The following is a 12,282-nucleotide window of genomic DNA, read 5'->3' on the forward strand; positions in this document are numbered from 1 at the left end:
TATATCAGCTCATTGGTTTCTGTTATGGTGTTGGTAGGGATTGTTCTCAATGCTGCATTCACATCTTCAATGAGACTATCTGATGGTACTTCACTCAGCCGTTGTAATTGGCGTCGAGGTTGTCTGGTGTTCATTCGGGCCATGATTCTCTCTCTCAGGTCAGCTGCTGCCTTGTTCAGCTTTGATGGTTCGTTCGTTACTGGGGCTACATACCCAGTCTCTGAGCGGGTAGTTGTAGTTAACTCCCCCCTGTCCTGACATCCAGGCTCCTCCCCCTTGCCGTAGCATTTGTGTTGTACCTCGTCAATCTCAAGTTGTGATAGCAGTTGTCGTTTGCGGATGTTGGAACACTGAGCTACTAGTTGTTTAGCAGTCATTGTAGACTGGGGATGTCGAACTAACCATTTTTCCCACAGTCTTTGCATGTAGCCCCTCTGACTAGGGTTACTTGAGTAGTTGCATTCCAACAGATCTAGATTTTCACCTCTCGCCCATTTCCGTCTTGTTCCAGTAGCCCATTTGTCATCAAGGTGCTCTGGTTCTTCAGCACCTGACGCAGACCTTGTTTGGCCGGGCGACGTCTGAGCCGGCATGTTATGCATATCAATGTCTCTCATGGTATGAGGTAGGCTATATAGCTCCAGGGGTTTTGCCTAAGGACCAATACTGGATAGCTCAATTTCATTGTTGTAACTTTTTGCCCCAGCCTGGATTCGAACCCGGGTCTCCCGGGTGGAAGACGCGGAGGGTGGAAGACAACAATACCACTTCACGTTTTCGGGTTTAACACCAAAAAACATTCAAGAATTTTGCACACAGAACAGAATATTCAATATGTTGTAGTATGTTTTAGGCTTAATGTTTTATTAATAAATAATTGCTGTGGTAGATTTGCTACCGCTTCTACTTTACTGAATTATTTAAACAGAAACTGTAGCCCACAAAACGCACATTTCATTAAAAAACTAAACAAAAACATCTTATTGCTGTCTTACCTTTATCTATGAATTAAATCCATGCACCGCTAATTCTGCACAAAAATATCCGTTCATCCAAAGCCAAGTCTATCCTCAGCATGTCTTTTCTACTCTGTTTGAGAATCATCAAACTGTCTCGAAGCAAAACTTTCAGCTCCGGTGTTGGTCTTCCATTAGTTATTATCTCCTGCTTCAACTGAAAATCCAATTTAGAAAACTGTTAAAGTGTAGATATGTAGTCTTTCATGTCTACGTTGGAAGAGAGGAGAAAACAAATATATCGCTGTACTTTACTTATTTACTGTATGGCTAGCTCCATGGCTAGCTCACTGTGTCTTACTCTGCAGTTGTGGAGTCACAATATCTGGGATCATGAGCGCCCCCTGCCATGAGGCAAGAGAACTGCGTGCCTCCCCTGGAGTCTGTTTTCTGCCGTTTCTGATCGCTCCTCCGCACACAAAACACGATACACACACAGTTGGTGACAAAAAATATATATATATATACATAAGCTAAATTATGGAAAATCAGTCCATATATTAAATGTTTTTTAGCCATTTCATTGCAGGCGTACAGACAGGACGAACATGCTCCCATAGAATGGCAGCCAGTGCAGTTAGCAGTATATATATATATATATATATATATATATATATATATATATATATATATATATATATATATATATATATATATGCGTGTGTGTGTAACGTTTTTTACTTTGCAAGTCAAGTTACTTAAACAATAATATTCTAATATTCTAATTTATAAAATGAGGGGTGTATGGTGTTTATTCACTCTCACTTTTGTGTCTAATTTATTTTAACACTTTTAAACAAATACTTAATATTAATATTAATATTAGCACACAGATGTAGACTAATTAATTTCACTCCCAGTAAAAACAGATATGAAGCCTTAAAGTAAATGAATCTGTTTTTTCAGCAGCATAATCTTATGCCGGAACATTTAGTGTGTGTACATTTACTCAGAAAAAAAAAATTATGTTAAGAAACAATGTTTTTTGACTAAATCAATCTCAGCATAGTTATTGGAACCCCTGCTGTTGATATTTTGTACAACCAACTTTCCTTGGACAGCTCTTCCACCTCTCCCTTCATAAGGTTGGAGCATACTGAGACAATGATCTTTGATCAGTTGTCTTTAGACAATCTTTCCAGATGCCTGCAGGTCATGGGTCACCTCTTCTGTTCCGCTAAGCCCCCATTGGCCTTTGGGATATAGATTTGGGAACTGAGATGGTTATAGCTGAAGGCAGATTTTATGTTTGATGAAGGATTTCTGTGTTGATTTGATCATATGTTCTGGATCATCATCCTGGTTAAAAAAAACCACTAAAGAATCATTTTCAGTTTTCTGGAAAGGCCACAAAATTGTTTTTAACATTTTCTGCAGTTTATAAGAATCCATGAGGTTAAGGTTCTTTGTCAGGCTCTGGGTTTTGGGTTTTGTTATTTCTTTTGTTCCTTAATTTTTGCATTTGGGTCCTACAACAACCATCTACACATCTTGACATTCTTAAGTTTTCTAGGAAAGAGAAAAACACAATTCCATATATTCATTACTTCTTTGTCAGTTCCTGGATGACTTAAGTTAATATAAGCCTCATCTTACCAAGCAATATCGTTTCAGTTGGTCCCAGCAGAGTTAAGAAAACTCCATGTTCACGTTAATTATTGTAGGACAGTAATTGTTTCTCCAAAATATGGTTACCATGTAAGTAGTGTCTATTGGTTGGAGACCAGCTAAGTCAAAAATTACCCTCATTGCTGCAGTTTTTAAACTATTTATTTTCTTACCATCCTCCTCATTATGTATGTAGGCAGGTAACTAGTACATTTGCATTTTATATACATACCATAAGGGAAATAATGTCTCATAAATTTCTAATTAGAGATTCATAGAAGCTCAGATCAATTTAAAAAGTCTAAAGTTATGAATAATAATTCAGTTTTAAAGTGGTTGTAGGTGTACCAAAACCTCTTCCCCAAGTAACTGTGTTAAACGCAATACTTTATTATTATTATTATTATTATTATTATTATTATTATTATTATTGCCTCTGGATTTTTTTCCTAACTAATAAACAATAAAATAATTCATACCTAGCATGGTTATTCCTGTTCTATACTGTAACTTTATAGTAATCAGTCTAACCTTGAGAAAAACACATTTATGTATTCGCAGGGCAGTTTGATGGGCGCAGTGTTACCCTGCTGGAGGTATGTGGGAGCTGGCCCGAGAGCTTCGGCGTGCCCAGGCACCATATTGGATCGGCAGACATCAGCGATGAAGGCCTGCGGGAGAGGCTAGCCGACGCCATGTCTGAGTCTCCTTCAAGAGACATAGTGGGCTCTGCTACAGGTTGGTAGAGGATTCATGTTGTGTAATCACACTCATTCTTAAATGAACACACATGCTTTTCATATAAATAGAAGTATTTTGTCTACTTTTCTTTTAAAATTAGGCAAGAGGATACTTAAAATCTTGGCATAATATTCCCACTCAAGTTATTTTAGTTCAGCTGTGTTTTGTTCTGGTATGCTTTATGTACATTATTAAATCACCAAGTTTAAATCTAAAAAGAAATCAGTCTTAGTAATAATATAATTTCTTCTCTAATTTTTGCATTTTCACATATTAGCAAAAACTAATAACGACATTTCCAGACATTTTTTGAGAAGGTATAGGATGCCCATTTCCAAATATCTTCTGCTTTTAGCTTTTTCTTACTTGCATTTTTCAAATTACTACTTCATTTATCACGACAAATATTCAAACCAACCTGATATTATGTGGAAAAAAAACAATTGTCTCCTTTACTTAATCATAAATTTGCATACATGAATATACATACATAAAATACATAAATTTACAACAATTAAGCACATTTTATTGGTTTAGCCACACTGATGTCTTATTACAGCCTGACCTGTGGAATCAATAAATGACTTAAATTAAACCTTTTTGGCAACTTGAATACCAGGATTCTCAAGCAAAAGATCTCAATGGGATATTCCATTACTAAATAAGAGTAAAATAAAATAAAATAAATCAAGGCAGCAAGTCCTGGGGCTTAATGGTTGGAATCATAGCAGTAGACAGAATATTCTTGATGCATTCACTGGCTCTCATTGCTTTTGCAAAGAGCTAAGAAATGTGAAGCCATTGCTCACACATTTGAATGTCACAACATGTTTATTTCAGCAACCTGATCAAATAGAACTGTCATATCTTCCCTCTCAGGATCCCAAAAATATGCAAAAAGTAGAAAAATGCCTCTTTGTTCCATATAAATGTGTGCCCTTCAATAGAAAGAAGCCTCTTCCTGTAGGTGAGCAGTGTTATTTTACCTGCTGAGGATTTCCCAGCAGGGCTTTTCTGACCATTTCATACACATTAAGAGTTCCAAGTGTCCTCATGTGGTGTTGCTCTTCATCACACATTTCATTATCAGTGTTCCCAAAGTACCTAATTGTCTTGTGACCTCACCATGGCATTACCCAGCAGCCAGTGCAGTCAGCTCAGGATGCAGTGATTGATCAGCTCAAACAGAGTGAAATGTTCAGCTTGTGTTTGTGTGTTAGAGCTCTTGGTATATCTGCACCCGTCTTGCTTTGATATGAAGCTTCCTGTCTTTGTGTTTGTGTGTGTGTGCGTGCGTGCGTGCGTGCGTGCGTGCGTGCGTGCGTGCGTGCGTGCGTGCGTGCGTGCGCATGTGTGTGTGAACCAGGTTTTTATATCCTTGGGGGGACCTGTGTGTACGTGCATGTGTGTGCGTGTGTGTGCGCGTGTGTGTGTGTGTGTGTGTGTGTGTGTGTGTGTGTGTGTGTGTGTGTGTGCAGCAGACATGCCGTTGGCCCTGACAGTCCAAATGGTTAACTCGTTTAGGAAGCGGCAGTGAGCCCCCACCGTCCCCCTTCTTAAGTGAACAAGAGCTCCTTTGATTTAAGTGTATGTATGTGCACAATATTGGGAGGGGGACACTTCCACAGAGGCAGCTACAGGAATGGGAAGGGTATTTTGTAGGGGAGCGGGGGTCACAACACTGTAATGGATTTAGCATCGACTATCAGCCCCCCTCCACAAGCCATATTCAGCTGCTGCTTTCTCCCCCCACACCACATCTTTCTCTCCATGTAAGGACTTAACCTTATTTGGACTGTCTTTCTCTTCCCTCTCTTTCTCTTCTTTCTCATCACTCTTTTCTACCCCCTCTCATCCCTCTTCTTCTCTTTCTTCATTAGATTAGACATTGAAGGCTTCTGCTTGCCACCAGTCAGTTGCTTCTTGCTCTCCACCATCGCATCTAAACCCCTTCTGTTCCCCTCCACTCCTTTTTAATGTAACACAAAATTCATTACTGATCACATTACATCAAACCTTACACACATGCAGGCACACACACAATGACACTATTTTTTCCTGTGCCTTGAGCCATGATGAAGACATCATCCTCAGGGAATGTAATGGACTTGTTGGTTTGTCCATCCATTCATACAGGCACAGAGGCTTCAATCTTTGCTGGTTAATCTAATTGCGTAGCACTTCTGCCCGGGAACATATAGGAAATGTCCCTGTGTCTGCTGTAGGCAGCAGAGAGCCATGTGGGACCAGGGGTTGTGGTTTCATTAAACGGTGACATAAATTCAGTTGTCATTATTCATCCTGGTTGCAGAATGACTGATGGATCGACTCTGTGACAATACTTGATAACTTGTTAACTGAAGAAATAATCTGCATATGTAACTCTTGGATTGGCTCTATTCACATTAAACACACACTGTACTCATATGTACAGTGTGTGCACCTTACATTACACCTTGCCTTGAAATAAAAAAAAGCTTCAGTGCCATCTATTGGCATATTGAATTGCTTATATTTACATTGCAAAGTGAGCAATGTGGGACTCTCTGCTGCTGTTGGTCACTGCAACCCATAATTTCAGCCGTAGTTTGCTTCTTTTACACAGCAGATAATTTTTTAAACATGTGCATGTCTTAGTCAAAAGGTATTATTGCATTGCTTTGGTGTGGAGTGATTCAAATACTTTATTAGACACTCATGTTCTGTTGTGTCTCTAATCTCTTCTGGATTGGTTGCCTTCTGATTTGCTGTGGTTCACATATTCGGGGTCTGGTTGCATGCACCAGACTGTGACATGTATTCCATGATGGTTTGTAGATGAACTGCAAACTGCATAATGTAGAAATGTGACTGACATGTTGGATTGAAGTTTTCTGACCCACATGCAGGAACACACATGAAACCGGTAAGTCTTTGGTACAATGAAGATTATATTCACTTGAATTTTGTCAGTGATTTATAAATATAAAGTGATGCGCTCTGCAGGGAGTGTGGGGGTCCTGGCTGGCTCAGGTTCTGTTAGGAGAAGGGAGAAGTTAGTAGACACCAGGGTTGGGGGATTTGAGAGAGGAATGCAGGGTGAAGCTTACAGTCTCTTTGGCGGAAATGGGCTCTGAGGGAGGGGCGTGGATCCAGGTGAGTGTATCTGAGGTTCTGAGGTGGTAGCGGGAGAGAGCAGGTACGCCATGAAGTCTGGAGCTTGCTGATTACTGGAATCAGCTGCTGGTGGGTCAGCCTGCCGGAACTCTCCCATGAAGATCATCTGTATGAAGAACACTCATTCGAAAGACAAAACTGAATCCTAACAGTGACACTGTGCTAAATGTTTAGCACAATAAACATTGTGTTAAGTGATATGTGCTTGTTACCCGTTGAATGTATTTTATAGAAATACATTCAGTTCTTACAGATGAACATTTGTCAGGATGGACTTTGAATTTTGCAGAGCCAGTGTACGCAATACTCTTTGTGTGTGAGTACTTGTTTGGCTATTCTATTTAGGAACATTTCTGTCATATTTATTCATCTTTTAAAACTAATGGGCCTTATGAGGACCAAAGCCTGGTCCTAATACAGAAGACCCCTTGTTTGGGGCATGGTATTGGGTTGTTTAAGGTTCACCTTACGTCTATACAAGTAATGGTTAGAATTAGGGATAATGTCTGGGTTAGGTATAAATGCAATTACTAAACTTAATGCAAGTTGTACAGGCAGAAATGCAACAGGCTATAGAAATTAATAGAAAATGAATTATGGAAGTCAATGCAAAGTTCCTGTGAAGACGGAAAGACAGACTGTGTGCGTGTGTGTGTGTGTCTTTAGGTGTGTGTGTGTGTGTGTGTGTGTGTGTGTGTGTGTGTGTGTGTGTGTGTGTGTGTGTGTGTGTGTGTGTGTGTGTGTATGTGTGTGTGTGTGTGTGTGCATGTATGTGTGTGTCTGGTGTCTGGAGCCAAACATGGTTACCTAAGAAAATCAACAGGCAATGAAATGGACTATTTAAAGAATTTGTGTTCTAACACATTATCCCTGATAGAAGTCATATGAAATACTAAATGTACATGGCAGTCAAAACCCAAATCCTAACAGACAGGAACAGATGAATGTGTTGGCACCCCTGATGTGTACCAGTAAATTCAGGTCTTATTGCACCGATTGTGTTCATATATCTAACCTTTGAGTGCATTTATTCAGTTGGGAAAATTGCTTTTAACTAAATTGTTGGTAGCATTAGTGTTGGTACCTGTGATATGAAGGAGTTTTTACTATGTCCATTTGCCAGTAGGACAGTACCTAATATCCTCCTGGAACATTTCAGAAGGTTTAGGGATACAGATAAATACAAACTCTTTACACAGTCTCTCCAGATCACCCAGAATCCTGAATTACTATATTATTAATAATTAATATGGGTAATAATTAATTATTATCCATAAAAAACTGTTGATTTTATGTCCGGATAACTATTTCTGCATTGATTTGTTCATATTTTATTGGTCATTATCCTGCTGAAAGACCCAATGGTGATCAGTTTTCTAGCAGGGGCCACTCATTTTTTTTATTTTTTTTTTACATAAAATCTTGGTATACCGAACCTAACCTTGAAATCTGGAGAAAAAACAAATGCATTGTCGGCTACAAATCCAGCCTTCGAAGGATGCAGCCCCTCACTTCGGACACGGCTAAAGGGTTTGGTATGATTGACACAGTGCAGTGTGAAAGCAAACCGCACCAACTGAAGATGGATCAAATGTCACAACAGTTTTAGTCCCCAATCAAACTGAGTCTACCTGACTATCAGGTATGAAAACACCCAGTGGTGCAACTGCACATTATTCTGGTGGATGTGAAAACATAAATCGGCCCCCCGAGGCGAGGGGTGAGAGGGTGAAACTCGCGCTACATTTACCTCATCATGTGCGTGAGGTGAAGGAGCGTAAGGCGCGCTGAAGTGTATGGGAAATCATAATCGGCGCGCTGCCCCCTCCAGATGGGGTTTTGGCGCCCCCTCTGGTGCTGCGCCCCTATGCACTGCATACCCACTTTTTGCGCCACTGAAAACACCCTAAGAATTATTTTTTACCTGCCTTAAGTTCCTGTTCACTTTGTATTGCAATCAGATATATTGGTCCTTCTCTAGCCTAGTGGCCAGTTACTAAATGAAATGGAGCATTGTGTCATGTCGTATTCACATGTCTTTATGTGAACAGTATTTGCAGTCTCTGTGCATATACATGTGCCTTTTAGTGAGGCTTCAGTGGGCCAGGGCAGATGGTATCTTGCTCAGTGTCTCCCTTTAATGGGAGCTGTGACCCCAGCAGTTAGAAACACAGTGGGGTCGCTTACATAGTCCTTGAACCTGATTGCAAACACACACTCAGTCCTGGCTCACCTGTAAACACATAACCTTCAAGTATTTTTCCTGTCATCTGCTTCAACATGGCTGTTCAGGTCATTTATCAAAAGTTTCAGCTTTATTTATCTGTTTTTCAATGCATACTGGCACGTTGCTGTTTACAGTTGTTTCCTTCATGCCTCCAAAATTAGTCTGCAGAATAACAAACTAAAACAGATTAGACTTTTTCCCGCTCTTCTATGTGTCTTTTCACACATATTCAGAGGATCAGAACTGGAATGCTTGTTGATGTAACAAATCACCATCTCCCTGACATTCTCTTCCAACATACACACTCATAAACTCACACACATACACAAGTGTGTGCATACTTTTGCAGATTCACAGAGAAAACAAAGATTCCAGTCAGAGTAATGGGGCTCTCACGCTAAGGCCGAGACCCGGCGTCGCCAGCTTGGAGGGCAGGTGACACTTACAGAGAGAGATGGACAGACAGACAGACAGAGGGAGAGATAGAGCTGAAGATGAAGAAGGGAAGCAGAGAGGAGAAGGGAAAGGGGTGGGGGGGGTGGGTCTCACTGACGACTAAAGCACTGGGGCTGAAATTAGATTTTGCTCCAATGATATAATGTTGCTAACTAGATTTGGCTTATTGGTGCCTACCCAACATAAATTCCATTGAAGCCATATGGAGACTACTGCTCAACACAACCTGGTGTTTCAGCTGCCTCGGGAACAATGGTACCATTTTCTATCAGTTTACTTGCATGATGTAAGTTTCCCACATCCAGTATTTCCAACATTTGGAGGGTTTCCAGCTGTACTTCCATTTAAATATGTTTATTTAAATGCTAATAGCTGTATTAGCTAATTAAAAAAACACCAGACATCAAGTATTAACAACTGGAGGTGTGAGCAATCTTTTAATGAGTGGATCACTCTGGTAGAATGGTTAATTATAGATTACTTCCAAATCAAGATGCTCGGTACCCATGAGTCTCATGACCGTTCATGTTCCAGGTCAGCATTTCTTCATCAGTAAAAAAAAAATAAACATAGAAAAGCTTAAAGTTCTTTGCTTGGTTACATTTTTCTTTGATTACAGATAGATCTGTTTAGAGCAGAGCTGACTGATGGGTGTTCAATACTCTGGAGAATAAAATTTGGTTATGGTCTGTCATCAACTGATATTTAAATCCATCATTCATCATTGGCAGTTTCATACCACAAAAATCACTAAATGTTTGAATTCAGTTCAATATTGCATGATGAACTGTAGAAATAAAAACCATATGTTAAAGTAGAAACATGTTTTTTGTTTCTCCTGCTGCTTTTAATAGATGAAACGACTGCTGACATTTCCCACCTGAATAGTGGATGATGATGATAACTCTAGATACCAGTAAACTGTGGTCACTTTGGCAAAACAATTTGTGGTGTGTGTGTGTGTGTGTGTGTGCTGTGCGCGTGTGTGTGCGTGTGCGCGCGCATGTGTGTGTGTGTGTGTGTGTGTGCGCTCTGCGCGCGCGCGTGTGTGTGTGTGTGTGTGTGTGTGTGTGTGTGTGTGTGTGTGTGTGTGTGTGTGTGTGTGTGTGTGCGTGTGTGTGTGTGTGGTCATTTAGATCCTCTTTAGGACCTTTCTGGTATATTCACTAACCTTCTGAAGACCGATGGGCCTTACATTCTTCCTAATGCAGTGAAGCCCCTTTTTTTAAGATTATGGGTTAAGTTTTTAGGTATGGTGTGAATTAAGTTTATGTTACATTCCAGGGTTATGAAAATACTGGTAGCGATTAGGGGAAGGGTATGTGTTTGGGTTAGATATAAATGAAGTTACTAGAATGAATTAAAATCAATACAAAATTTTATGGCTAGGAACAGTAGTGTGTTAAAAATTCTGTCCTGGCAACCATTCCATGCAAACCCACATCATCACCCCTCCACCATCATGTTTAGCAGAAATGAGGTGTTTTGGCCAAGACTTGGATTTGGTTTTGGTCTAACATCTCCACTTTCCTCTAATTTGCTTAAGGGAAGTGTTCCAGAATACCGCCATGTTCATAAAGAATTCCTGCTTCAATCATAACAGCAAAGTCAGACTTCCTCACTCTGTTTACAGTAAAAGTACTGTTATAAACTTTAAATATTAACATGCCTGCTGAGACCTGTGCAGTCTTTAGCCATATTCTGACTGGATTAGTTTTACCTAGGGACCACATACTATTTGTAATAATTGCGGAGACGTTGTTAATCCCGAGAGAATCGGCAATGTCAGTTATTTGTAAAGTAAAAAATCCCCCGCAATTTACCTACTATATTTTGATGAATTCCCGGGTCATGTAATAATACTAATACAATGTGAATAGGCATCTCTGTGATTTGGACAAACATGTGCAGGATCCGAAACATAATTATGCGATTTTTCTTTTCCTAGGCGCATTTCTATTTTCTTTTGGCTGAGAATGGAGGCTCCTTTGGAGGGCAATGAAAGACCAGCAAAACCCAATTGATCCAAAGCAGCATCAAAAAGAAAAGACTTAATAGAAGGAGCAACGTCAGATGAAAATGGTGGTTCACATCATGCATTGCATTGTGCGGTAAAAATTATCAAGTCATTGCTAAAAGCTTTCTACCTTGGTATTGTTCAAAAATAGTTTCCAGTATAAAAGTTTCTAACTTTGAAGAGGTTTTCACACCTACTGATGGCAACTTACATGATTAACACTGTTTGTTGACACTTTATTCTCTCCTTTCCTGCAGGAGAATGAAATTTTGTAGTGTTTGAAGACTTAGTTTACTAAAATTTTATCATAAAAATGTTGTCTACTAAAAAAAGACAAACAATTTTGATGACTAAATTATGACTAAAACTGACTGAAACTAATTTTAGTCAAAGAACTAAGACTAAAACTAAACAAAAACTTGCTGTCAATATTAACTCTGGGAAGCACCAAGAATTAGTGTTTTCATGACTTTGTTTAGCCTTTTGGCTTACAAAGTCTGTTAAAGAAAATATCACATATGGTGGTTGTTTTGATGTTCTATTTACTTCATCTTAATCTCTCGTTGGTTTCTGGTTGTTGTTTTTTTTTTTTGTTTTTTTTATGTAATTCTATTCAAAATATTCATAGAAATAAGCATAACTTTTTACTAAACCATAAATAATTTGATTTGACTATGGTAATTTCCACATTATATCATATTGTTAACATGAGATTTCAAACAGAAAAATTGTTTGAAATGCATACTGGTAGCATATACAAATACCTACTGTAACAGTGTTGGTTAACAGGAGCAAGACATATTTATTCAGGTGTTATTTACAGTTTTGAACATTTTTAATGAAACCAAAGATTTCTATAATGCATAGCGTCCCTGGTTTAGGCTCAAAGACATAACAAAGTAGATTTAGTGGTAAAGTTATGCTTACCAAAAAAACATGTTTTTTACATTATTAGGTTGCATGATGACTCTATTCTAATGTGCAACTTGGAACACTTTCAGTATCATACATGTCTAATCTGATTCACCACGACTTCTGAGTCATTGTAAGTCATAGTGTGA

The 12,282-nt window shown here is 39.1% G+C and overlaps 1 long non-coding RNA gene across 1 annotated transcript in view; it reads left to right on the plus strand.

Moving 5' to 3' along the window:
* Nucleotides 1-12,282, plus strand: part of LOC106958311 (uncharacterized) — a 108,106-nt gene that overhangs the window by 71,489 nt on the left and 24,335 nt on the right. Inside the window, exon 2 of the long non-coding RNA XR_001427130.1 lies at nt 3,186-3,362. This is a non-coding gene — a long non-coding RNA (uncharacterized LOC106958311). The remainder of the gene's footprint in view (nt 1-3,185; nt 3,363-12,282) is intronic.

The sequence above is a fragment of the Poecilia latipinna genome, unplaced genomic scaffold, assembly GCF_001443285.1.
Source record: "Poecilia latipinna isolate Pla-1442-1.1 unplaced genomic scaffold, P_latipinna-1.0 Scaffold977, whole genome shotgun sequence".
In the NCBI taxonomy this organism is placed as follows: Eukaryota; Metazoa; Chordata; class Actinopteri; order Cyprinodontiformes; family Poeciliidae; genus Poecilia; species Poecilia latipinna.